The sequence below is a fragment of the Schistocerca gregaria genome, chromosome 4 (genome assembly GCF_023897955.1).
Source record: "Schistocerca gregaria isolate iqSchGreg1 chromosome 4, iqSchGreg1.2, whole genome shotgun sequence".
NCBI classification, from domain to species: Eukaryota; Metazoa; Arthropoda; class Insecta; order Orthoptera; family Acrididae; genus Schistocerca; species Schistocerca gregaria.
The window spans coordinates 13,639,415-13,665,833 of NC_064923.1; the positions used below are offsets into that span (position 1 = coordinate 13,639,415).

The following is a 26,419-nucleotide window of genomic DNA, read 5'->3' on the forward strand; positions in this document are numbered from 1 at the left end:
ATGTATTTCTCACATATCTCAGAGCCTTCCGCGGTTGTCGTCGTCGTCGTCGTCGTCGCCGTCGCCGCCGCCGCCACTTCTGCAGAAGTAGCAAATGGACATCGTAGCAAATGCGGCGAGGGACGCCCTGCCTTACATTTCCGAATGCACAAAGTGTGTGGTTTAGTTTCCCAGTCTATATTTGGTAGGTCTCGTAGCAGGTTGAATGTATCAAATGGGTGGGAAAGAGCAAGGGGCAGCGTCTGTGTAGAACGAAAACACAACTCCTCAGTGGTGTGAGCGTTTTGAGATGAGTCGTATATAAGTTCCACTTGTTTGTCAGTGACCGTGTGGCCTAATGGATAAGGCGTCGGACTTCGTATCCGAAGATTGCGTGTTTGATTCCTCTCTCGGTCGTGTTTTTCCAGATCTGAAAAAGAAACATACCGTTTTAGTGCAGCACTTGAGCAGTACGAAACCGTGTGAACGTTGCTGTTGACCATTTTCTGCTTGGAGATGCTCTTGAGCTTGAAACACGCACAACAAGACCGGTGTTAACTAGCGAATTGGTTTGCATATTGCCGTCGCCGCGTGTTTTTGACTGGCACTTGCACATCTAAAATAACGTCGGAAAGTAACTCGTTCGGCTTATGAGTCACATCAAGTATGTGTGTTAATTTTGACGAAACTAGCTCTGCAGGTTGTCATGCAATTCTGTTACCTCTCAGAAATGATTATGAAATAAAAGTGAACTACGTGACGAGTGTGACGTTAGGAAAACATTAGGCAACATGGGGAGGTTCTGTATGGGACCAATCAACCCAAACGAGTACTGTGTGACGTGCTAACCGGCATATACTCACCGAGGCAGCGCGGCTAGCTCAGTCGGTAGAACATAAGGCTCTTAATCCCAGGGTCGTGGGTTCGAGTCCCACGTGGGGAGGAACGGAATTTTGTTCCTCTGCAGATGTAACTTACCGTTTTTCTGATTAACGTGATGTAATGGAAATAGCAACTTTAAACTTTGCCTACGTCTCCGTCAGTCGCTACGAAACTGTATTTGAAGGTGAAGGTGATTTTGTAGACATGTGTGAAAGACATGTTCTGAAATGCAAGTGGTGTTATTTGGAGAGCACTTCCTTTACGTGTCAGATGTGTAGGCAAGCAGTAATGGGTCGCCATAGCTGCAAATATTAGACGGTAATATGAAGTGTTGTCAGCTGAAGTCTGATGATCCAGACGACCGTAAGGATGAAGTACGCAAAAGTACCGCTAGGCCGCGCCTCTTTAGCTCAGTGGCAGAGCACTGGTCTAGTAAACCAGGGGTCGTGAGTTCGATCCTCACAGGAGGCAGACGAATTTTGGATATCAGTTGCGCGTCGTGGCCTTATAGCAAACAGTATCTGGGATGACTAACAATTAGCGAGAGGCGTTTTATTAAGAATTACTCTCAGATGTGATTAAGGCGAATGGCGCAGATAAAGCATTTGCCAAAGCGGTACAGCATAAGGTGGGATGGGACAGTCTGAAATATATTTTATAGATGTATTTCTCACATATCTCAGAGCCTTCCGCGGTTGTCGTCGTCGTCGTCGTCGTCGTCGTCGCCGCCGCCACTTCTGCAGAAGTAGCAAATGGACATCGTAGCAAATGCAGCGAGGGACGCCCTGCCTTACATTTCCGAATGCACAAAGTGTGTGGTTTAGTTTCCCAGTCTATATTTGGTAGGTCTCGTAGCAGGTTGAATGTATCAAATGGGTGGGAAAGAGCAAGGGGCAGCGTCTGTGTAGAACGAAAACACAACTCCTCAGTGGTGTGAGCGTTTTGAGATGAGTCGTATATAAGTTCCACTTGTTTGTCAGTGACCGTGTGGCCTAATGGATAAGGCGTCGGACTTCGTATCCGAAGATTGCGTGTTTGATTCCTCTCTCGGTCGTGTTTTTCCAGATCTGAAAAAGAAACATACCGTTTTAGTGCAGCACTTGAGCAGTACGAAACCGTGTGAACGTTGCTGTTGACCATTTTCTGCTTGGAGATGCTCTTGAGCTTGAAACACGCACAACAAGACCGGTGTTAACTAGCGAATTGGTTTGCATACTGCCGTCGCCGCGTGTTTTTGACTGGCACTTGCACATCTAAAATAACGTCGGAAAGTAACTCGTTCGGCTTATGAGTCACATCAAGTATGTGTGTTAATTTTGACGAAACTAGCTCTGCAGGTTGTCATGCAATTCTGTTACCTCTCAGAAATGATTATGAAATAAAAGTGAACTACGTGACGAGTGTGACGTTAGGAAAACATTAGGCAACATGGGGAGGTTCTGTATGGGACCAATCAACCCAAACGAGTACTGTGTGACGTGCTAACCGGCATATACTCACCGAGGCAGCGCGGCTAGCTCAGTCGGTAGAACATAAGGCTCTTAATCCCAGGGTCGTGGGTTCGAGTCCCACGTGGGGAGGAACGGAATTTTGTTCCTCTGCAGATGTAACTTACCGTTTTTCTGATTAACGTGATGTAATGGAAATAGCAACTTTAAACTTTGCCTACGTCTCCGTCAGTCGCTACGAAACTGTATTTGAAGGTGAAGGTGATTTTGTAGACATGTGTGAAAGACATGTTCTGAAATGCAAGTGGTGTTATTTGGAGAGCACTTCCTTTACGTGTCAGATGTGTAGGCAAGCAGTAATGGGTCGCCATAGCTGCAAATATTAGACGGTAATATGAAGTGTTGTCAGCTGAAGTCTGATGATCCAGACGACCGTAAGGATGAAGTACGCAAAAGTACCGCTAGGCCGCGCCTCTTTAGCTCAGTGGCAGAGCACTGGTCTAGTAAACCAGGGGTCGTGAGTTCGATCCTCACAGGAGGCAGACGAATTTTGGATATCAGTTGCGCGTCGTGGCCTTATAGCAAACAGTATCTGGGATGACTAACAATTAGCGAGAGGCGTTTTATTAAGAATTACTCTCAGATGTGATTAAGGCGAATGGCGCAGATAAAGCATTTGCCAAAGCGGTACAGCATAAGGTGGGATGGGACAGTCTGAAATATATTTTATAGATGTATTTCTCACATATCTCAGAGCCTTCCGCGGTTGTCGTCGTCGTCGTCGTCGTCGTCGTCGCCGCCGCCACTTCTGCAGAAGTAGCAAATGGACATCGTAGCAAATGCGGCGAGGGACGCCCTGCCTTACATTTCCGAATGCACAAAGTGTGTGGTTTAGTTTCCCAGTCTATATTTGGTAGGTCTCGTAGCAGGTTGAATGTATCAAATGGGTGGGAAAGAGCAAGGGGCAGCGTCTGTGTAGAACGAAAACACAACTCCTCAGTGGTGTGAGCGTTTTGAGATGAGTCGTATATAAGTTCCACTTGTTTGTCAGTGACCGTGTGGCCTAATGGATAAGGCGTCGGACTTCGTATCCGAAGATTGCGTGTTTGATTCCTCTCTCGGTAGTGTTTTTCCAGATATGAAAAAGAAACATACCGTTTTAGTGCAGCACTTGAGCAGTACGAAACCGTGTGAACGTCGCTGTTGACCATTTTCTGCTTGGAGATGCTCTTGAGCTTGAAACACGCACAACAAGACCGGTGTTAACTAGCGAATTGGTTTGCATATTGCCGTCGCCGCGTGTTTTTGACTGGCACTTGCACATCTAAAATAACGTCGGAAAGTAACTCGTTCGGCTTATGAGTCACATCAAGTATGTGTGTTAATTTTGACGAAACTAGCTCTGCAGGTTGTCATGCAATTCTGTTACCTCTCAGAAATGATTATGAAATAAAAGTGAACTACGTGACGAGTGTGACGTTAGGAAAACATTAGGCAACATGGGGAGGTTCTGTATGGGACCAATCAACCCAAACGAGTACTGTGTGACGTGCTAACCGGCATATACTCACCGAGGCAGCGCGGCTAGCTCAGTCGGTAGAACATAAGGCTCTTAATCCCAGGGTCGTGGGTTCGAGCCCCACGTGGGGAGGAACGGAATTTTGTTCCTCTGCAGATGTAACTTACCGTTTTTCTGATTAACGTGATGTAATGGAAATAGCAACTTTAAACTTTGCCTACGTCTCCGTCAGTCGCTACGAAACTGTATTTGAAGGTGAAGGTGATTTTGTAGACATGTGTGAAAGACATGTTCTGAAATGCAAGTGGTGTTATTTGGAGAGCACTTCCTTTACGTGTCAGATGTGTAGGCAAGCAGTAATGGGTCGCCATAGCTGCAAATATTAGACGGTAATATGAAGTGTTGTCAGCTGAAGTCTGATGATCCAGACGACCGTAAGGATGAAGTACGCAAAAGTACCGCTAGGCCGCGCCTCTTTAGCTCAGTGGCAGAGCACTGGTCTAGTAAACCAGGGGTCGTGAGTTCGATCCTCACAGGAGGCAGACGAATTTTGGATATCAGTTGCGCGTCGTGGCCTTATAGCAAACAGTATCTGGGATGACTAACAATTAGCGAGAGGCGTTTTATTAAGAATTACTCTCAGATGTGATTAAGGCGAATGGCGCAGATAAAGCATTTGCCAAAGCGGTACAGCATAAGGTGGGATGGCACAGTCTGAAATATATTTTATAGATGTATTTCTCACATATCTCAGAGCCTTCCGCGGTTGTCGTCGTCGTCGTCGTCGTCGCCGCCGCCGCCACTTCTGCAGAAGTAGCAAATGGACATCGTAGCAAATGCGGCGAGGGACGCCCTGCCTTACATTTCCGAATGCACAAAGTGTGTGGTTTAGTTTCCCAGTCTATATTTGGTAGGTCTCGTAGCAGGTTGAATGTATCAAATGGGTGGGAAAGAGCAAGGGGCAGCGTCTGTGTAGAACGAAAACACAACTCCTCAGTGGTGTGAGCGTTTTGAGATGAGTCGTATATAAGTTCCACTTGTTTGTCAGTGACCGTGTGGCCTAATGGATAAGGCGTCGGACTTCGTATCCGAAGATTGCGTGTTTGATTCCTCTCTCGGTCGTGTTTTTCCAGATCTGAAAAAGAAACATACCGTTTTAGTGCAGCACTTGAGCAGTACGAAACCGTGTGAACGTTGCTGTTGACCATTTTCTGCTTGGAGATGCTCTTGAGCTTGAAACACGCACAACAAGACCGGTGTTAACTAGCGAATTGGTTTGCATATTGCCGTCGCCGCGTGTTTTTGACTGGCACTTGCACATCTAAAATAACGTCGGAAAGTAACTCGTTCGGCTTATGAGTCACATCAAGTATGTGTGTTAATTTTGACGAAACTAGCTCTGCAGGTTGTCATGCAATTCTGTTACCTCTCAGAAATGATTATGAAATAAAAGTGAACTACGTGACGAGTGTGACGTTAGGAAAACATTAGGCAACATGGGGAGGTTCTGTATGGGACCAATCAACCCAAACGAGTACTGTGTGACGTGCTAACCGGCATATACTCACCGAGGCAGCGCGGCTAGCTCAGTCGGTAGAACATAAGGCTCTTAATCCCAGGGTCGTGGGTTCGAGCCCCACGTGGGGAGGAACGGAATTTTGTTCCTCTGCAGATGTAACTTACCGTTTTTCTGATTAACGTGATGTAATGGAAATAGCAACTTTAAACTTTGCCTACGTCTCCGTCAGTCGCTACGAAACTGTATTTGAAGGTGAAGGTGATTTTGTAGACATGTGTGAAAGACATGTTCTGAAATGCAAGTGGTGTTATTTGGAGAGCACTTCCTTTACGTGTCAGATGTGTAGGCAAGCAGTAATGGGTCGCCATAGGTGCAAATATTAGTCGGTAATATGAAGTGTTGTCAGCTGAAGTCTGATGATCCAGACGACCGTAAGGATGAAGTACGCAAAAGTACCGCTAGGCCGCGCCTCTTTAGCTCAGTGGCAGAGCACTGGTCTAGTAAACCAGGGGTCGTGAGTTCGATCCTCACAGGAGGCAGACGAATTTTGGATATCAGTTGCGCGTCGTGGCCTTATAGCAAACAGTATCTGGGATGACTAACAATTAGCGAGAGGCGTTTTATTAAGAATTACTCTCAGATGTGATTAAGGCGAATGGCGCAGATAAAGCATTTGCCAAAGCGGTACAGCATAAGGTGGGATGGGACAGTCTGAAATATATTTTATAGATGTATTTCTCACATATCTCAGAGCCTTCCGCGGTTGTCGTCGTCGTCGTCGTCGTCGCCGCCGCCACTTCTGCAGAAGTAGCAAATGGACATCGTAGCAAATGCGGCGAGGGACGCCCTGCCTTACATTTCCGAATGCACAAAGTGTGTGGTTTAGTTTCCCAGTCTATATTTGGTAGGTCTCGTAGCAGGTTGAATGTATCAAATGGGTGGGAAAGAGCAAGGGGCAGCGTCTGTGTAGAACGAAAACACAACTCCTCAGTGGTGTGAGCGTTTTGAGATGAGTCGTATATAAGTTCCACTTGTTTGTCAGTGACCGTGTGGCCTAATGGATAAGGCGTCGGACTTCGTATCCGAAGATTGCGTGTTTGATTCCTCTCTCGGTCGTGTTTTTCCAGATCTGAAAAAGAAACATACCGTTTTAGTGCAGCACTTGAGCAGTACGAAACCGTGTGAACGTTGCTGTTGACCATTTTCTGCTTGGAGATGCTCTTGAGCTTGAAACACGCACAACAAGACCGGTGTTAACTAGCGAATTGGTTTGCATACTGCCGTCGCCGCGTGTTTTTGACTGGCACTTGCACATCTAAAATAACGTCGGAAAGTAACTCGTTCGGCTTATGAGTCACATCAAGTATGTGTGTTAATTTTGTCGAAACTAGCTCTGCAGGTTGTCATGCAATTCTGTTACCTCTCAGAAATGATTATGAAATAAAAGTGAACTACGTGACGAGTGTGACGTTAGGAAAACATTAGGCAACATGGGGAGGTTCTGTATGGGACCAATCAACCCAAACGAGTACTGTGTGACGTGCTAACCGGCATATACTCACCGAGGCAGCGCGGCTAGCTCAGTCGGTAGAACATAAGGCTCTTAATCCCAGGGTCGTGGGTTCGAGTCCCACGTGGGGAGGAACGGAATTTTGTTCCTCTGCAGATGTAACTTACCGTTTTTCTGATTAACGTGATGTAATGGAAATAGCAACTTTAAACTTTGCCTACGTCTCCGTCAGTCGCTACGAAACTGTATTTGAAGGTGAAGGTGATTTTGTAGACATGTGTGAAAGACATGTTCTGAAATGCAAGTGGTGTTATTTGGAGAGCACTTCCTTTACGTGTCAGATGTGTAGGCAAGCAGTAATGGGTCGCCATAGCTGCAAATATTAGACGGTAATATGAAGTGTTGTCAGCTGAAGTCTGATGATCCAGACGACCGTAAGGATGAAGTACGCAAAAGTACCGCTAGGCCGCGCCTCTTTAGCTCAGTGGCAGAGCACTGGTCTAGTAAACCAGGGGTCGTGAGTTCGATCCTCACAGGAGGCAGACGAATTTTGGATATCAGTTGCGCGTCGTGGCCTTATAGCAAACAGTATCTGGGATGACTAACAATTAGCGAGAGGCGTTTTATTAAGAATTACTCTCAGATGTGATTAAGGCGAATGGCGCAGATAAAGCATTTGCCAAAGCGGTACAGCATAAGGTGGGATGGGACAGTCTGAAATATATTTTATAGATGTATTTCTCACATATCTCAGAGCCTTCCGCGGTTGTCGTCGTCGTCGTCGTCGCCGCCGCCACTTCTGCAGAAGTAGCAAATGGACATCGTAGCAAATGCGGCGAGGGACGCCCTGCCTTACATTTCCGAATGCACAAAGTGTGTGGTTTAGTTTCCCAGTCTATATTTGGTAGGTCTCGTAGCAGGTTGAATGTATCAAATGGGTGGGAAAGAGCAAGGGGCAGCGTCTGTGTAGAACGAAAACACAACTCCTCAGTGGTGTGAGCGTTTTGAGATGAGTCGTATATAAGTTCCACTTGTTTGTCAGTGACCGTGTGGCCTAATGGATAAGGCGTCGGACTTCGTATCCGAAGATTGCGTGTTTGATTCCTCTCTCGGTCGTGTTTTTCCAGATCTGAAAAAGAAACATACCGTTTTAGTGCAGCACTTGAGCAGTACGAAACCGTGTGAACGTTGCTGTTGACCATTTTCTGCTTGGAGATGCTCTTGAGCTTGAAACACGCACAACAAGACCGGTGTTAACTAGCGAATTGGTTTGCATACTGCCGTCGCCGCGTGTTTTTGACTGGCACTTGCACATCTAAAATAACGTCGGAAAGTAACTCGTTCGGCTTATGAGTCACATCAAGTATGTGTGTTAATTTTGACGAAACTAGCTCTGCAGGTTGTCATGCAATTCTGTTACCTCTCAGAAATGATTATGAAATAAAAGTGAACTACGTGACGAGTGTGACGTTAGGAAAACATTAGGCAACATGGGGAGGTTCTGTATGGGACCAATCAACCCAAACGAGTACTGTGTGACGTGCTAACCGGCATATACTCACCGAGGCAGCGCGGCTAGCTCAGTCGGTAGAACATAAGGCTCTTAATCCCAGGGTCGTGGGTTCGAGCCCCACGTGGGGAGGAACGGAATTTTGTTCCTCTGCAGATGTAACTTACCGTTTTTCTGATTAACGTGATGTAATGGAAATAGCAACTTTAAACTTTGCCTACGTCTCCGTCAGTCGCTACGAAACTGTATTTGAAGGTGAAGGTGATTTTGTAGACATGTGTGAAAGACATGTTCTGAAATGCAAGTGGTGTTATTTGGAGAGCACTTCCTTTACGTGTCAGATGTGTAGGCAAGCAGTAATGGGTCGCCATAGCTGCAAATATTAGACGGTAATATGAAGTGTTGTCAGCTGAAGTCTGATGATCCAGACGACCGTAAGGATGAAGTACGCAAAAGTACCGCTAGGCCGCGCCTCTTTAGCTCAGTGGCAGAGCACTGGTCTAGTAAACCAGGGGTCGTGAGTTCGATCCTCACAGGAGGCAGACGAATTTTGGATATCAGTTGCGCGTCGTGGCCTTATAGCAAACAGTATGTGGGATGACTAACAATTAGCGAGAGGCGTTTTATTAAGAATTACTCTCAGATGTGATTAAGGCGAATGGCGCAGATAAAGCATTTGCCAAAGCGGTACAGCATAAGGTGGGATGGCACAGTCTGAAATATATTTTATAGATGTATTTCTCACATATCTCAGAGCCTTCCGCGGTTGTCGTCGTCGTCGTCGTCGCCGCCGCCACTTCTGCAGAAGTAGCAAATGGACATCGTAGCAAATGCGGCGAGGGACGCCCTGCCTTACATTTCCGAATGCACACAGTGTGTGGTTTAGTTTCCCAGTCTATATTTGGTAGGTCTCGTAGCAGGTTGAATGTATCAAATGGGTGGGAAAGAGCAAGGGGCAGCGTCTGTGTAGAACGAAAACACAACTCCTCAGTGGTGTGAGCGTTTTGAGATGAGTCGTATATAAGTTCCACTTGTTTGTCAGTGACCGTGTGGCCTAATGGATAAGGCGTCGGACTTCGTATCCGAAGATTGCGTGTTTGATTCCTCTCTCGGTCGTCTTTTTCCAGATCTGAAAAAGAAACATACCGTTTTAGTGCAGCACTTGAGCAGTACGAAACCGTGTGAACGTTGCTGTTGACCATTTTCTGCTTGGAGATGCTCTTGAGCTTGAAACACGCACAACAAGACCGGTGTTAACTAGCGAATTGGTTTGCATATTGCCGTCGCCGCGTGTTTTTGACTGGCACTTGGTGAGTCACATCAAGTATGTGTGTTAATTTTGACGAAACTAGCTCTGCAGGTTGTCATGCAATTCTGTTACCTCTCAGAAATGATTATGAAATAAAAGTGAACTACGTGACGAGTGTGACGTTAGGAAAACATTAGGCAACATGGGGAGGTTCTGTATGGGACCAATCAACCCAAACGAGTACTGTGTGACGTGCTAACCGGCATATACTCACCGAGGCAGCGCGGCTAGCTCAGTCGGTAGAACATAAGGCTCTTAATCCCAGGGTCGTGGGTTCGAGCCCCACGTGGAGAGGAACGGAATTTTGTTCCTCTGCAGATGTAACTTACCGTTTTTCTGATTAACGTGATGTAATGGAAATAGCAACTTTAAACTTTGCCTACGTCTCCGTCAGTCGCTACGAAACTGTATTTGAAGGTGAAGGTGATTTTGTAGACATGTGTGAAAGACATGTTCTGAAATGCAAGTGGTGTTATTTGGAGAGCACTTCCTTTACGTGTCAGATGTGTAGGCAAGCAGTAATGGGTCGCCATAGGTGCAAATATTAGACGGTAATATGAAGTGTTGTCAGCTGAAGTCTGATGATCCAGACGACCGTAAGGATGAAGTACGCAAAAGTACCGCTAGGCCGCGCCTCTTTAGCTCAGTGGCAGAGCACTGGTCTAGTAAACCAGGGGTCGTGAGTTCGATCCTCACAGGAGGCAGACGAATTTTGGATATCAGTTGCGCGTCGTGGCCTTATAGCAAACAGTATCTGGGATGACTAACAATTAGCGAGAGGCGTTTTATTAAGAATTACTCTCAGATGTGATTAAGGCGAATGGCGCAGATAAAGCATTTGCCAAAGCGGTACAGCATAAGGTGGGATGGCACAGTCTGAAATATATTTTATAGATGTATTTCTCACATATCTCAGAGCCTTCCGCGGTTGTCGTCGTCGTCGTCGTCGTCGTCGTCGTCGTCGTCGCCGCCGCCGCCACTTCTGCAGAAGTAGCAAATGGACATCGTAGCAAATGCGGCGAGGGACGCCCTGCCTTACATTTCTGAATGCACAAAGTGTGTGGTTTAGTTTCCCAGTCTATATTTGGTAGGTCTCGTAGCAGGTTGAATGTATCAAATGGGTGGGAAAGAGCAAGGGGCAGCGTCTGTGTAGAACGAAAACACAACTCCTCAGTGGTGTGAGCGTTTTGAGATGAGTCGTATATAAGTTCCACTTGTTTGTCAGTGACCGTGTGGCCTAATGGATAAGGCGTCGGACTTCGTATCCGAAGATTGCGTGTTTGATTCCTCTCTCGGTCGTGTTTTTCCAGATCTGAAAAAGAAACATACCGTTTTAGTGCAGCACTTGAGCAGTACGAAACCGTGTGAACGTTGCTGTTGACCATTTTCTGCTTGGAGATGCTCTTGAGCTTGAAACACGCACAACAAGACCGGTGTTAACTAGCGAATTGGTTTGCATATTGCCGTCGCCGCGTGTTTTTGACTGGCACTTGCACATCTAAAATAACGTCGGAAAGTAACTCGTTCGGCTTATGAGTCACATCAAGTATGTGTGTTAATTTTGACGAAACTAGCTCTGCAGGTTGTCATGCAATTCTGTTACCTCTCAGAAATGATTATGAAATAAAAGTGAACTACGTGACGAGTGTGACGTTAGGAAAACATTAGGCAACATGGGGAGGTTCTGTATGGGACCAATCAACCCAAACGAGTACTGTGTGACGTGCTAACCGGCATATACTCACCGAGGCAGCGCGGCTAGCTCAGTCGGTAGAACATAAGGCTCTTAATCCCAGGGTCGTGGGTTCGAGTCCCACGTGGGGAGGAACGGAATTTTGTTCCTCTGCAGATGTAACTTACCGTTTTTCTGATTAACGTGATGTAATGGAAATAGCAACTTTAAACTTTGCCTACGTCTCCGTCAGTCGCTACGAAACTGTATTTGAAGGTGAAGGTGATTTTGTAGACATGTGTGAAAGACATGTTCTGAAATGCAAGTGGTGTTATTTGGAGAGCACTTCCTTTACGTGTCAGATGTGTAGGCAAGCAGTAATGGGTCGCCATAGCTGCAAATATTAGACGGTAATATGAAGTGTTGTCAGCTGAAGTCTGATGATCCAGACGACCGTAAGGATGAAGTACGCAAAAGTACCGCTAGGCCGCGCCTCTTTAGCTCAGTGGCAGAGCACTGGTCTAGTAAACCAGGGGTCGTGAGTTCGATCCTCACAGGAGGCAGACGAATTTTGGATATCAGTTGCGCGTCGTGGCCTTATAGCAAACAGTATCTGGGATGATAACAATTAGCGAGAGGCGTTTTATTAAGAATTACTCTCAGATGTGATTAAGGCGAATGGCGCAGATAAAGCATTTGCCAAAGCGGTACAGCATAAGGTGGGATGGGACAGTCTGAAATATATTTTATAGATGTATTTCTCACATATCTCAGAGCCTTCCGCGGTTGTCGTCGTCGTCGTCGTCGTCGTCGTCGTCGCCGCCGCCGCCACTTCTGCAGAAGTAGCAAATGGACATCGTAGCAAATGCAGCGAGGGACGCCCTGCCTTACATTTCCGAATGCACAAAGTGTGTGGTTTAGTTTCCCAGTCTATATTTGGTAGGTCTCGTAGCAGGTTGAATGTATCAAATGGGTGGGAAAGAGCAAGGGGCAGCGTCTGTGTAGAACGAAAACACAACTCCTCAGTGGTGTGAGCGTTTTGAGATGAGTCGTATATAAGTTCCACTTGTTTGTCAGTGACCGTGTGGCCTAATGGATAAGGCGTCGGACTTCGTATCCGAAAATTGCGTGTTTGATTCCTCTCTCGGTCGTGTTTTTCCAGATATGAAAAAGAAACATACCGTTTTAGTGCAGCACTTGAGCAGTACGAAACCGTGTGAACGTTGCTGTTGACCATTTTCTGCTTGGAGATGCTCTTGAGCTTGAAACACGCCCAACAAGACCGGTGTTAACTAGCGAATTGGTTTGCATATTGCCGTCGCCGCGTGTTTTTGACTGGCACTTGCACATCTAAAATAACGTCGGAAAGTAACTCGTTCGGCTTATGAGTCACATCAAGTATGTGTGTTAATTTTGACGAAACTAGCTCTGCAGGTTGTCATGCAATTCTGTTACCTCTCAGAAATGATTATGAAATAAAAGTGAACTACGTGACGAGTGTGACGTTAGGAAAACATTAGGCAACATGGGGAGGTTCTGTATGGGACCAATCAACCCAAACGAGTACTGTGTGACGTGCTAACCGGCATGTACTCACCGAGGCAGTGCGGCTAGCTCAGTCGGTAGAACATAAGGCTCTTAATCCCAGGGTCGTGGGTTCGAGCCCCACGTGGGGAGGAACGGAATTTTGTTCCTCTTCAGATGTAACTTACCGTTTTTCTGATTAACGTGATGTAATGGAAATAGCAACTTTAAACTTTGCCTACGTCTCCGTCAGTCGCTACGAAACTGTATTTGAAGGTGAAGGTGATTTTGTAGACATGTGTGAAAGACATGTTCTGAAATGCAAGTGGTGTTATTTGGAGAGCACTTCCTTTACGTGTCAGATGTGTAGGCAAGCAGTAATGGGTCGCCATAGGTGCAAATATTAGACGGTAATATGAAGTGTTGTCAGCTGAAGTCTGATGATCCAGACGACCGTAAGGATGAAGTACGCAAAAGTACCGCTAGGCCGCGCCTCTTTAGCTCAGTGGCAGAGCACTGGTCTAGTAAACCAGGGGTCGTGAGTTCGATCCTCACAGGAGGCAGACGAATTTTGGATATCAGTTGCGCGTCGTGGCCTTATAGCAAACAGTATCTGGGATGATAACAATTAGCGAGAGGCGTTTTATTAAGAATTACTCTCAGATGTGATTAAGGCGAATGGCGCAGATAAAGCATTTGCCAAAGCGGTACAGCATAAGGTGGGATGGGACAGTCTGAAATATATTTTATAGATGTATTTCTCACATATCTCAGAGCCTTCCGCGGTTGTCGTCGTCGTCGTCGTCGTCGTCGTCGTCGTCGCCGACGCCGCCACTTCTGCAGAAGTAGCAACTGGTCATCGTAGCAAATGCGGCGAGGGACGCCCTGCCTTACATTTCCGAATGCACAAAGTGTGTGGTTTAGTTTCCCAGTCTATATTTGGTAGGTCTCGTAGCAGGTTGAATGTATCAAATGGGTGGGAAAGAGCAAGGGGCAGCGTCTGTGTAGAACGAAAACACAACTCCTCAGTGGTGTGAGCGTTTTGAGATGAGTCGTATATAAGTTCCACTTGTTTGTCAGTGACCGTGTGGCCTAATGGATAAGGCGTCGGACTTCGTATCCGAAGATTGCGTGTTTGATTCCTCTCTCGGTCGTGTTTTTCCAGATATGAAAAAGAAGCATACCGTTTTAGTGCAGCACTTGAGCAGTACGAAACCGTGTGAACGTTGCTGTTGACCATTTTCTGCTTGGAGATGCTCTTGAGCTTGAAACACGCACAACAAGACCGGTGTTAACTAGCGAATTGGTTTGCATATTGCCGTCGCCGCGTGTTTTTGACTGGCACTTGCACATCTAAAATAACGTCGGAAAGTAACTCGTTCGGCTTATGAGTCACATCAAGTATGTGTGTTAATTTTGACGAAACTAGCTCTGCAGGTTGTCATGCAATTCTGTTACCTCTCAGAAATGATTATGAAATAAAAGTGAACTACGTGACGAGTGTGACGTTAGGAAAACATTAGGCAACATGGGGAGGTTCTGTATGGGACCAATCAACCCAAACGAGTACTGTGTGACGTGCTAACCGGCATGTACTCACCGAGGCAGTGCGGCTAGCTCAGTCGGTAGAACATAAGGCTCTTAATCCCAGGGTCGTGGGTTCGAGCCCCACGTGGGGAGGAACGGAATTTTGTTCCTCTTCAGATGTAACTTACCGTTTTTCTGATTAACGTGATGTAATGGAAATAGCAACTTTAAACTTTGCCTACGTCTCCGTCAGTCGCTACGAAACTGTATTTGAAGGTGAAGGTGATTTTGTAGACATGTGTGAAAGACATGTTCTGAAATGCAAGTGGTGTTATTTGGAGAGCACTTCCTTTACGTGTCAGATGTGTAGGCAAGCAGTAATGGGTCGCCATAGCTGCAAATATTAGACGGTAATATGAAGTGTTGTCAGCTGAAGTCTGATGATCCAGACGACCGTAAGGATGAAGTACGCAAAAGTACCGCTAGGCCGCGCCTCTTTAGCTCAGTGGCAGAGCACTGGTCTAGTAAACCAGGGGTCGTGAGTTCGATCCTCACAGGAGGCAGACGAATTTTGGATATCAGTTGCGCGTCGTGGCCTTACAGCAAACAGTATCTGGGATGATAACAATTAGCGAGAGGCGTTTTATTAAGAATTACTCTCAGATGTGATTAAGGCGAATGGCGCAGATAAAGCATTTGCCAAAGCGGTACAGCATAAGGTGGGATGGGACAGTCTGAAATATATTTTATAGATGTATTTCTCACATATCTCAGAGCTTTCCGCGGTTGTCGTCGTCGTCGTCGTCGTCGTCGTCGTCGTCGCCGCCGCCGCCGCCACTTCTGCAGAAGTAGCAACTGGACATCGTAGCAAATGCGGCGAGGGACGCCCTGCCTTACATTTCCGAATGCACAAAGTGTGTGGTTTAGTTTCCCAGTCTATATTTGGTAGGTCTCGTAGCAGGTTGAATGTATCAAATGGGTGGGAAAGAGCAAGGGGCAGCGTCTGTGTAGAACGAAAACACAACTCCTCAGTGGTGTGAGCGTTTTGAGATGAGTCGTATATAAGTTCCACTTGTTTGTCAGTGACCGTGTGGCCTAATGGATAAGGCGTCGGACTTCGTATCCGAAGATTGCGTGTTTGATTCCTCTCTCGGTCGTGTTTTTCCAGATCTGAAAAAGAAACATACCGTTTTAGTGCAGCACTTGAGCAGTACGAAACCGTGTGAACGTTGCTGTTGACCATTTTCTGCTTGGAGATGCTCTTGAGCTTGAAACACGCACAACAAGACGGGTGTTAACTAGCGAATTGGTTTGCATATTGCCGTCGCCGCGTGTTTTTGACTGGCACTTGCACATCTAAAATAACGTCGGAAAGTAACTCGTTCGGCTTATGAGTCACATCAAGTATGTCTGTTAATTTTGACGAAACTAGCTCTGCAGGTTGTCATGCAATTCTGTTACCTCTCAGAAATAATTATGAAATAAAAGTGAACTACGTGACGAGTGTGACGTTAGGAAAACATTAGGCAACATGGGGAGGTTCTGTATGGGACCAATCAACCCAAACGAGTACTGTGTGACGTGCTAACCGGCATGTACTCACCGAGGCAGTGCGGCTAGCTCAGTCGGTAGAACATAAGGCTCTTAATCCCAGGGTCGTGGGTTCGAGCCCCACGTGGGGAGGAACGGAATTTTGTTCCTCTTCAGATGTAACTTACCGTTTTTCTGATTAACGTGATGTAATGGAAATAGCAACTTTAAACTTTGCCTACGTCTCCGTCAGTCGCTACGAAACTGTATTTGAAGGTGAAGGTGATTTTGTAGACATGTGTGAAAGTCATGTTCTGAAATGCAAGTGGTGTTATTTGGAGAGCACTTCCTTTACGTGTCAGATGTGTAGGCAAGCAGTAATGGGTCGCCATAGCTGCAAATATTAGACGGTAATATGAAGTGTTGTCAGCTGAAGTCTGATGATCCAGACGACCGTAAGGATGAAGTACGCAAAAGTACCGCTAGGCCGCGCCTCTTTAGCTCAGTGGCAGAGCACTGGTCTAGTAAACCAGGGGTCGTGAGTTCGATCCTCACAGGAGGCAGACGAATTTTGGATATCAGTTGCGCGTCGTGGCCTTATAGCAAACAGTATCTGGGATGATAACAATTAGCGAGAGGCGTTTTATTAAGAATTACTCTCAGATGTGATTAAGGCGAATGGCGCAGATAAAGCATTTGCCAAAGCGGTACAGCATAAGGTGGGATGGGACAGTCTGAAATATATTTTATAGATGTATTTCTCATATATCTCAGAGCCTTCCGCGGTTGTCGTCGTCGTCGTCGTCGTCGTCGTCGTCGTCGTCGTCGTCGTCGTCGTCGTCGTCGCCGACGCCGCCACTTCTGCAGAAGTAGCAACTGGTCATCGTAGCAAATGCGGCGAGGGACGCCCTGCCTTACATTTCCGAATGCACAAAGTGTGTGGTTTAGTTTCCCAGTCTATATTTGGTAGGTCTCGTAGCAGGTTGAATGTATCAAATGGGTGGGAAAGAGCAAGGGGCAGCGTCTGTGTAGAACGAAAACACAACTCCTCAGTGGTGTGAGCGTTTTGAGATGAGTCGTATATAAGTTCCACTTGTTTGTCAGTGACCGTGTGGCCTAATGGATAAGGCGTCGGACTTCGTATCCGAAGATTGCGTGTTTGATGCCTCTCTCGGTCGTGTTTTTCCAGATCTGAAAAAGAAACATACCGTTTTAGTGCAGCACTTGAGCAGTACGAAACCGTGTGAACGTTGCTGTTGACCATTTTCTGCTTGGAGATGCTCTTGAGCTTGAAACACGCACAACAAGACCGGTGTTAACTAGCGAATTGGTTTGCATATTGCCGTCGCCGCGTGTTTTTGACTGGCACTTGCACATCTAAAATAACGTCGGAAAGTAACTCGTTCGGCTTATGAGTCACATCATGTATGTGTGTTAATTTTGACGAAACTAGCTCTGCAGGTTGTCATGCAATTCTGTTACCTCTCAGAAATAATTATGAAATAAAAGTGAACTACGTGACGAGTGTGACGTTAGGAAAACATTAGGCAACATGGGGAGGTTCTGTATGGGACCAATCAACCCAAACGAGTACTGTGTGACGTGCTAACCGGCATGTACTCACCGAGGCAGTGCGGCTAGCTCAGTCGGTAGAACATAAGGCTCTTAATCCCAGGGTCGTGGGTTCGAGCCCCACGTGGGGGGGAACGGAATTTTGTTCCTCTTCAGATGTAACTTACCGTTTTTCTGATTAACGTGATGTAATGGAAATAGCAACTTTAAACTTTGCCTACGTCTCCGTCAGTCGCTACGAAACTGTATTTGAAGGTGAAGGTGATTTTGTAGACATGTGTGAAAGACATGTTCTGAAATGCAAGTGGTGTTATTTGGAGAGCACTTCCTTTACGTGTCAGATGTGTAGGCAAGCAGTAATGGGTCGCCATAGCTGCAAATATTAGACGGTAATATGAAGTGTTGTCAGCTGAAGTCTGATGATCCAGACGACCGTAAGGATGAAGTACGCAAAAGTACCGCTAGGCCGCGCCTCTTTAGCTCAGTGGCAGAGCACTGGTCTAGTAAACCAGGGGTCGTGAGTTCGATCCTCACAGGAGGCAGACGAATTTTGGATATCAGTTGCGCGTCGTGGCCTTATAGCAAACAGTATCTGGGATGATAACAATTAGCGAGAGGCGTTTTATTAAGAATTACTCTCAGATGTGATTAAGGCGAATGGCGCAGATAAAGCATTTGCCAAAGCGGTACAGCATAAGGTGGGATGGGACAGTCTGAAATATATTTTATAGATGTATTTCTCACATATCTCAGAGCCTTCCGCGGTTGTCGTCGTCGTCGTCGTCGTCGTCGTCGTCGCCGCCACTTCTGCAGAAGTAGCAAATGGACATCGTAGCAAATGCGGCGAGGGACGCCCTGCCTTACATTTCCGAATGCACAAAGTGTGTGGTTTAGTTTCCCAGTATATATTTGGTAGGTCTCGTCGCAGGTTGAATGTATCAAATGGGTGGGAAAGAGCAAGGGGCAGCGTCTGTGTAGAACGAAAACACAACTCCTCAGTGGTGTGAGCGTTTTGAGATGAGTCGTATATAAGTTCCACTTGTTTGTCAGTGACCGTATGGCCTAATGGACATTCTGGCTTTAGCCGTCGCCGCGGTCGGACGTGCTTGTTGTTTACTCCGCGTACGTTAGCGCTATCGCCGGTGTTTGGTGTTTACGTGAAGTTAGCTGTACATTTTCGCTGTTATTTTTTGAGTGGTGTCTCTGATAAGTGTTTTTATAGTGCTTTCGTCCGTTCCACGTCTCGTGCTTCGCCGCAATTTCGGTTGTTGCCGGAATTTCGTCGGAACCGACGACCATGTCTGACACCGTCAGGAAGAATACTTTAGTCTTCTCGTTCGAGAAAGAAACACGGCCGGTCCAACCCACTGCGCTGGAAATCCACGATTGGCTGACTGAGGTAATCGGTATAAATTCTGACTCTGTTCATACCACGCAATTAGATGCTGAAAAATACTGTGTTTTTGTTAAATTTCTGAACTCAGTGACAGTCGATAAGTTGCTTGCAAAATGGGGTAATTCCGTCGAATTTGTTCATCGAGACGGTTCAAAAAGTAATGTCTCTGTACGAAAAGCTGATATCATGTACACCAATGTCAGGATTTTGAATGTTCCAATTGAAATTGATAATCAGTTGATCAAGGACGCTCTATCTAAATATGGTGAAGTTAAATCTATCTATAACGAAAGATGGTCGAAGCTATACAAGATACAATGTTTTAATGGCATTAGATCCGTTGAAATGGAGGTGAAAGCCAACATTCCGTCCCATATATCCGTTGCAGGCCATAAAGCACATGTTGTGTATTCTGGTCAGGAGCGCACGTGCAATATTTGCAATGAGACAGGTCATTTCCGACAAGATTGTCCGCGCCGTGTTTTTGTTCTTCGGAACAATCTAACACAGCGTCAAAAACTGACCCTCAGCGATGTCTTACCAAATAGCACTTCCCTTCTTTCGGTTAACGACAGTGGTGCATGTACTTCTGCAGTGCCCGCCATAACTACTACGGAGTTCCCTCCCCTGGGCGTCATTACATCACACCCTTCTGTTCCCGATTGCGATCTCCAGAATAAGAAACGACCGTTGGAAATGACCGATGACGGCTCGGACGGCGAGTCCGCCCGTAATTCGCCTTCCACCCGCAAGCAGAAGCAGTGTAATGCGGATGTGCTCGAGGAAACAAACAGTACATGTATTGACGTGACGACAGCCGCTAAGGCAACCCGGCCGCTGTCGGCGGCTGAACAGGTACAAACGGTCCACGGAGGGGACGCAGTAACGATTGTCGCGGAGACGGAAGAGGCGCACTCCGAAGCACAAGAGGTGACGGAGCGGAACCCAACTCAAGAATTTACAGACCCACAAACCGCCGACTCAGTCAGTGCTCTGGAGCTAGTGACGGAAGAACAAGGAAATGGCACTCGTAAAAAGGACGCTGTTGAGGCAGCTTCGGTCACAACGGTGGTAAAGATAGACAATCCGAATGACGGCGCGTTGAACCAAGATGTCCGAAGACGCCGACTCAAAACGCAACCTAATCTCAAAGCTTCCCGTAACCAAAGCAAACAACAACCAGCACAAGAGGAAGCGACGGCCAAGAACGTCTTGTATGAAATCATCACGGAAAGACCTAAGGAGGTACCTTCAAGTGACATTAGTGATGCAAAGCCCCTCGGTAAAACTAAAACCCGAGATGTTCGGAATCCTGCACCAAAATGAGGCTGTAAGATGAAAAAAAAAAAAAAGGATTTTGTTGAACCAGTTTCACTTCTAATTGTACTTCTGTCTTAGTCATATTTCAGAGGAACCAGATGAAGTGTTTACCGAGCTTCAAATACTGACTATTCTTTTAGATGTTTGTTTCAGCAGAGTCGTTTCTCCCTTCTAGGAGCTGCACATCTCTTTTTTTTTATTAATATTTTGTTATCTTTTTAATCACTTATTTACTTTTTATGCAAACTAAATGTCCCAGGCATATACAATTACGACTATCAATATTAACAGGATTACATCCGTGACTAAAGTTACAGCGCTCAAGGATTATTTATATGAGTCAGGGACGGACATTGCTTTCCTACAGGAAGTAGTGCTGACTAATCTTACAGTGCCTGGATATTTGGCGATTTTAAATGTCTCACTTGACACCAACGTCGGTACAGCAATTTTAGTCAGGGAGGGGATTCCTGTCTCGGATATCGAGAGGTTGGACTCCGGCAGAGCGATAGGTATAAAAGTCTTTGGTTCTACCCTTATCAATCTGTATGCCCCTTCTGGCACATCCAATAGAATGGAAAGAGCACAGTTCTATAAAAAAGAAATCATTTATTTATTACGGAAAAACCCAAAAGATCTTATAATAGGCGGTGATTTTAATTGTGTGATAAATAAGAAAGACCAGGTTCCGAATTTTAATACCTGCAACGAACTGAAGCGTTTCGTCACTGTTTTACAGCTTAAAGATGCTTGGGAAATAATGTATCCCACATTTGTGGCATTTACATTCCTAGGTCCTCACTCACGTAGCAGGATCGACAGACTCTACATATCGCAAAGTCTAGTTAGCTCCTTCATTAAAGCAGAGACGATTCCAGTTTACTTTTCTGATCATAGCTCCGTGCTAGCTTCCATCAACCTTACTGCGCAACCCACTCGCCGTTTTAGAAGTTCATGGCACCTTAATACGTCACTGATGCAGGACGACGGATTAGAAGAAAGTTTGACAGAAGCGTGGGCATTGTGCCTCCGCTCTGCAGATAGACACGTCTCAGTACTAGACTGGTGGTGCAACAGGGCAAAGCCTAAACTGAGAAAAGTTCTCATCCAGTATAGTGTACAACGATCGAAAGACTTGAAAAATTCCATAGAATTTTATTATACCATGCTGCGAAATTTATATGAGCAGGCAAACACTTCCAACGTCCGTCTGGCAGATATCAAGCAAACTAAGGCCAAATTGCTCAGTCTTAAAAGACAGCAGATGGAGGGTCTGAAATTAAAATCCAAGGCTAAGACAGTCGTGGAGGATGAACATGCTTCCTTGTACCATCTACTGAAGCACGAAAGAAACAGGAGACGCACCTTCATTGATGGACTTCAGTCTGAAACTGGCGAGACACTCACGACTCAGAGAGACATCGTCAATGCAGTGCACAAATATTACGAAGACCTATACACTGCCAACCCGGTATGTGAAGAGTCCTTCGATGAGTTCCTTAGTTACATAGCTCCACAGGTCTCGGACGAGGAAAACGAAGACCTTCTCGTTGAGTGTACTAACGAAGATATCCACAGAATCATCTGCAAATCTCCTCTGAGGAAATCGCCGGGACCGGATGGTTTGCCTGTTGAATTTTATAAACGATACTGGCCACTGATTGGTGACATGTTTACCCGAATGACGAACGAGGTGCTTCAGGGAAAGCATTTACCTGCTGTTTTTAAAGAGAGCACAATAGTACTAATCCCAAAAAATGCTGCAAAAAGAAACCTCAACAACTTTCGTCCTATCTCCCTGTTAAACTCCGATTATAAAATCATCGGCAGAATTTTAAACAACAGACTCTCACAGTTGGCCAAAAAGATAGTAAGTCCATACCAGTCCTGTGTGCCTACCAAGAGCATTTTCAAAAGCATAGCTGAATATAGAGATATAATTGCAATCACTGCTGTGACCACCATAAAATGTGCTATCATGTTTATTGACTTCCAGAAAGCATTTGATCGTGTGGATCATAGATTCCTTAGTGCCACACTGAACAAAATAGGTTTTAATGAGCGAGTCGTAAGTGTGATCAGAAATGTTGCAACAGGCATCAGCGCTTGTATATCAGTTAACTGCCAGAGGACAAAGCAGATTCAGATCAGGCGCGGCGTTCCTCAAGGAAGCCCCCTTTCCATGTTCCTATTCGTGCTTTCATTAGAACCTTTCCTCCGCAGTGTTCATGCCACTCTAACTGGCATCACATTATCTGGTCACCGAACAGTCATAAACGCCTATGCCGATGATGTCGGAGTCGTCCTGCGAAATCCCGACGACATTTTGAAATTGGAAACGCTAATTAAAAAGTACTGTAGAGTCTCCGGAGCAGGTGTCAACGCAAACAAAAGCAAACTCCTAAACCTGCGGGGTTTTCAACATACCACCTTAGCCTGGGCCACAATGGTCACCCAATGCAAAGCACTAGGAATAACACTGACACCTTGTCCGTTAAAAATGGCAGCTATCAATTGGAGAAATACGTCGGGACAACTTCTTGGAACAACAAGGGAAAACCTCCACCGTAACATGAACCAAGTTCAGAGGGTGATTTTCATTAACCACTGCATTCTCTCCAGGAGTTACTTTATAGCACAGATCTTCCCACTACCGAAAATGATTGGAAAAAAGATAATGTCTACCATTGCCAGCTATCTTTGGAGAGGGGATATATTCAGAGTCGACGCAAAAACTGCGACCTTAGATCCCAGGAATGGAGGTTTGGGGTTAGTTGACATCAGAAATAAGGCGTCTGCGCTTTTTATAAAAAGGACCGCCACTATCCTTAGCGACCACGCTGATAGCATTACAACTAAATTATTTGAAGTTGTCAGGCCTGCCAGTTTACAGGCGCCGGTGAATGTGCAAAAAATAAATAACCGGCTCCAGTACGTTCGTGTATATTTTGTGGAATTCAGCTATCTCGGCGGTGTCATCATCAACTCACGACGGATCACGGCCCGCGATATTCTGTGCCATCGAAAGAAAATGGAGGGGAGAAACAAATTGGAAAGTAAATACCCACACACTGATTGGGACGCCATATGGAAAAATATTAATATGCGTGGTCTACCATCGGACGTCAAGTCAGCGTGGTATAAAACAGTGAATGAGACCGTAAGCACCAATGAAAGGTTACATGCAATCGGCGTTAGCGACACGAACCTATGTCTCAAATGTAAATTGATCGACACGTTAGTGCACAGATTCACGTGCGGTGGCAATCTACAACTCTGTAATTGGATTAGGGAACAACTGGCTTTTCTTACGAGATCTTCGGTGGAAAATTTTCCCCCTGTTACATTCCTCAGGCCTCAGACTTGCTATTTTCCAGCAGCAAAAAACAACTCGGTCCATTGGTTAATGGGACACTATGTGAATTACGTAATTAATCACCTGGGAAATGACAATTCCACTGATTTTTACATGTACTTGAAGTGTGCTTTTTATAACGCCCTGAAATATAAAGACCACAAGAAAAACTACGGCAATATGCTTAAAATTGTATTCGAGCGACTGGGCATTGGTTGACAAGCCAACGAGATAAACAAAAATCGTTTATTTAAGCGAAACGACGCTTAAACAAAAACAATTGGGGAGAAGTACAATTTTACAGTTTCATATTACAATCACTTATCCTCTGCTGGCAAAGAAGGCTATTTTGTTTATTGCACAGAAGAAGCCGAAGCCGAAAGCCAGTATCGCAGGGTTAAAGATAAATTGTTTTCTTATACATTCATTTCATGACTGAGAAGGAAGTCTCATTTGTTTCCATGGAAGGGAACATACTTTTTTATTATTATTATTAATCTCAAGAAGGAAAGGAGGCTATGGAATTAGTGCCTTAACATAAAATTCCTTCTTCACATTCCATGAAGATTTTTCTTTTACAATAAAAAAAAATAACAAACAAACAAAAATAATAATAATAACAATAAAAAAACTAAAAAGAAATTAAAAAAATAATATACAGGTTCAGGGTCCACTACTTCCTACAACTTTATTATATATTACAAAGAAGTATGCTAGGTTGCCGAGAAGCAGTGGATGAGAAAAAAAAAAAAAAAAAAAAAAAAAAAAAAAAAAAAAAAAAAAAAAAAAAAGCACTAAAGCTATAACCTTAAATCTCTATTGCCTCGGCATGACATTAATTTTTTGTTTCAAATGAAGCATCTTTTGGTTCAGGATTTCGAAGGCAAAACAGCATATATCTACGTATACACAAGATGTAAAATTTCTTATTGAAACCTATGATAAAGACACGCCTCAGCAACAGGACTGGGTGGAGACATCGCGGCCAGGCCTTGAGATTTTGACCCCTGCCCGCTTTGCCTCCGCCTGCCTCATGCTGCTTATATAAAAAAAATGATGAAAAAAAAAAAAAATAACAAAAAAAAATGTGGCCTAATGGATAAGGTATCGGTCTCCTAAACCGGGGATTGTGGGAAAAAAAAAAAATGGAAAACAAAAAAAAAAAAGTGGCTAGGATACCTGGCTCTCACCCAGGAGGCCCGGGTTCGATTCCCGGTACCGGAAACGTGAGTTTTTGTTGCTCCAAAAAAAAAAAAAAAAAAAAAAAAAAAAAAAAAAAAAAAAAAAAAAAAAAAAGTGGTTAAGGCGTTGGACTGCTAATCCAAAAAAAAAAAAAATGGTGTAATGGTTAGCACTCTGGACTTTGAATGCAGCGATCCGAGTTCGAGTCTCGGTGGAACCTGATTCAGTGTTTAAAAAAAAAAAAAAAAAAAAAAAAAAAGTGGATAAGGCGTCGGACTTCGTATCCGAAGATTGCGTGTTTGATGCCTCACTCGGTCGTGTTTTTCCAGATCTGAAAAAGAAACATACCGTTTTAGTGCAGCACTTGAGCAGTACGAAACCGTGTGAACGTTGCTGTTGACCATTTTCTGCTTGGAGATGCTCTTGAGCTTGAAACACGCACAACAAGACCGGTGTTAACTAGCGAATTGGTTTGCATATTGCCGTCGCCGCGTGTTTTTGACTGGCACTTGCACATCTAAAATAACGTCGGAAAGTAACTCGTTCGGCTTATGAGTCACATCAAGTATGTGTGTTAATTTTGACGAAACTAGCTCTGCAGGTTGTCATGCAATTCTGTTACCTCTCAGAAATGATTATGAAATAAAAGTGAACTACGTGACGAGTGTGACGTTAGGAAAACATTAGGCAACATGGGGAGGTTCTGTATGGGACCAATCAACCCAAACGAGTACTGTGTGACGTGCTAACCGGCATATACTCACCGAGGCAGCGCGGCTAGCTCAGTCGGTAGAACATAAGGCTCTTAATCCCAGGGTCGTGGGTTCGAGCCCCACGTGGGGAGGAACGGAATTTTGTTCCTCTGCAGATGTAACTTACCGTTTTTCTGATTAACGTGATGTAATGGAAATAGCAACTTTAAACTTTGCCTACGTCTCCGTCAGTCGCTACGAAACTGTATTTGAAGGTGAAGGTGATTTTGTAGACATGTGTGAAAGACATGTTCTGAAATGCAAGTGGTGTTATTTGGAGAGCACTTCCTTTACGTGTCAGATGTGTAGGCAAGCAGTAATGGGTCGCCATAGCTGCAAATATTAGACGGTAATATGAAGTGTTGTCAGCTGAAGTCTGATGATCCAGACGACCGTAAGGATGAAGTACGCAAAAGTACCGCTAGGCCGCGCCTCTTTAGCTCAGTGGCAGAGCACTGGTCTAGTAAACCAGGGGTCGTGAGTTCGATCCTCACAGGAGGCAGACGAATTTTGGATATCAGTTGCGCGTCGTGGCCTTATAGCAAACAGTATCTGGGATGACTAACAATTAGCGAGAGGCGTTTTATTAAGAATTACTCTCAGATGTGATTAAGGCGAATGGCGCAGATAAAGCATTTGCCAAAGCGGTACAGCATAAGGTGGGATGGGACAGTCTGAAATATATTTTATAGATGTATTTCTCACATATCTCAGAGCCTTCCGCGGTTGTCGTCGTCGTCGTCGTCGTCGCCGCCGCCACTTCTGCAGAAGTAGCAAATGGACATCGTAGCAAATGCGGCGAGGGACGCCCTGCCTTACATTTCCGAATGCACAAAGTGTGTGGTTTAGTTTCCCAGTCTATATTTGGTAGGTCTCGTAGCAGGTTGAATGTATCAAATGGGTGGGAAAGAGC

General features: G+C 45.2%; 13 non-coding genes across 13 annotated transcripts; all 13 read left to right on the top strand.

Annotated features, from left to right (window-relative positions):
* The first annotated feature begins 1,260 nt into the window (after positions 1-1,260).
* Trnat-agu (transfer RNA threonine (anticodon AGU)) lies at positions 1,261-1,332 on the top strand. The gene has a single exon. It is a non-coding gene; the product is annotated as a tRNA-Thr (tRNA).
* Positions 1,333-2,779: 1,447 nt separating this feature from the next.
* On the top strand, positions 2,780-2,851 carry Trnat-agu (transfer RNA threonine (anticodon AGU)). Its single transcript has one exon. It is a non-coding gene; the product is annotated as a tRNA-Thr (tRNA).
* A 1,447-nt stretch (positions 2,852-4,298) lies between these two features.
* On the top strand, positions 4,299-4,370 carry Trnat-agu (transfer RNA threonine (anticodon AGU)). The gene has a single exon. It is a non-coding gene; the product is annotated as a tRNA-Thr (tRNA).
* Positions 4,371-5,814: 1,444 nt separating this feature from the next.
* Trnat-agu (transfer RNA threonine (anticodon AGU)) lies at positions 5,815-5,886 on the top strand. Its single transcript has one exon. It is a non-coding gene; the product is annotated as a tRNA-Thr (tRNA).
* Positions 5,887-7,327: 1,441 nt separating this feature from the next.
* On the top strand, positions 7,328-7,399 carry Trnat-agu (transfer RNA threonine (anticodon AGU)). The gene has a single exon. It is a non-coding gene; the product is annotated as a tRNA-Thr (tRNA).
* Positions 7,400-8,837: 1,438 nt separating this feature from the next.
* On the top strand, positions 8,838-8,909 carry Trnat-agu (transfer RNA threonine (anticodon AGU)). The gene has a single exon. It is a non-coding gene; the product is annotated as a tRNA-Thr (tRNA).
* A 1,399-nt stretch (positions 8,910-10,308) lies between these two features.
* Positions 10,309-10,380, top strand: Trnat-agu (transfer RNA threonine (anticodon AGU)). Its single transcript has one exon. It is a non-coding gene; the product is annotated as a tRNA-Thr (tRNA).
* Positions 10,381-11,839: 1,459 nt separating this feature from the next.
* Positions 11,840-11,911, top strand: Trnat-agu (transfer RNA threonine (anticodon AGU)). The gene has a single exon. It is a non-coding gene; the product is annotated as a tRNA-Thr (tRNA).
* A 1,452-nt stretch (positions 11,912-13,363) lies between these two features.
* On the top strand, positions 13,364-13,435 carry Trnat-agu (transfer RNA threonine (anticodon AGU)). The gene has a single exon. It is a non-coding gene; the product is annotated as a tRNA-Thr (tRNA).
* A 1,455-nt stretch (positions 13,436-14,890) lies between these two features.
* On the top strand, positions 14,891-14,962 carry Trnat-agu (transfer RNA threonine (anticodon AGU)). Its single transcript has one exon. It is a non-coding gene; the product is annotated as a tRNA-Thr (tRNA).
* A 1,458-nt stretch (positions 14,963-16,420) lies between these two features.
* Trnat-agu (transfer RNA threonine (anticodon AGU)) lies at positions 16,421-16,492 on the top strand. Its single transcript has one exon. It is a non-coding gene; the product is annotated as a tRNA-Thr (tRNA).
* Positions 16,493-17,971: 1,479 nt separating this feature from the next.
* Positions 17,972-18,043, top strand: Trnat-agu (transfer RNA threonine (anticodon AGU)). Its single transcript has one exon. It is a non-coding gene; the product is annotated as a tRNA-Thr (tRNA).
* Positions 18,044-25,936: 7,893 nt separating this feature from the next.
* Trnat-agu (transfer RNA threonine (anticodon AGU)) lies at positions 25,937-26,008 on the top strand. The gene has a single exon. It is a non-coding gene; the product is annotated as a tRNA-Thr (tRNA).
* The last annotated feature ends 411 nt before the right edge of the window (positions 26,009-26,419 follow it).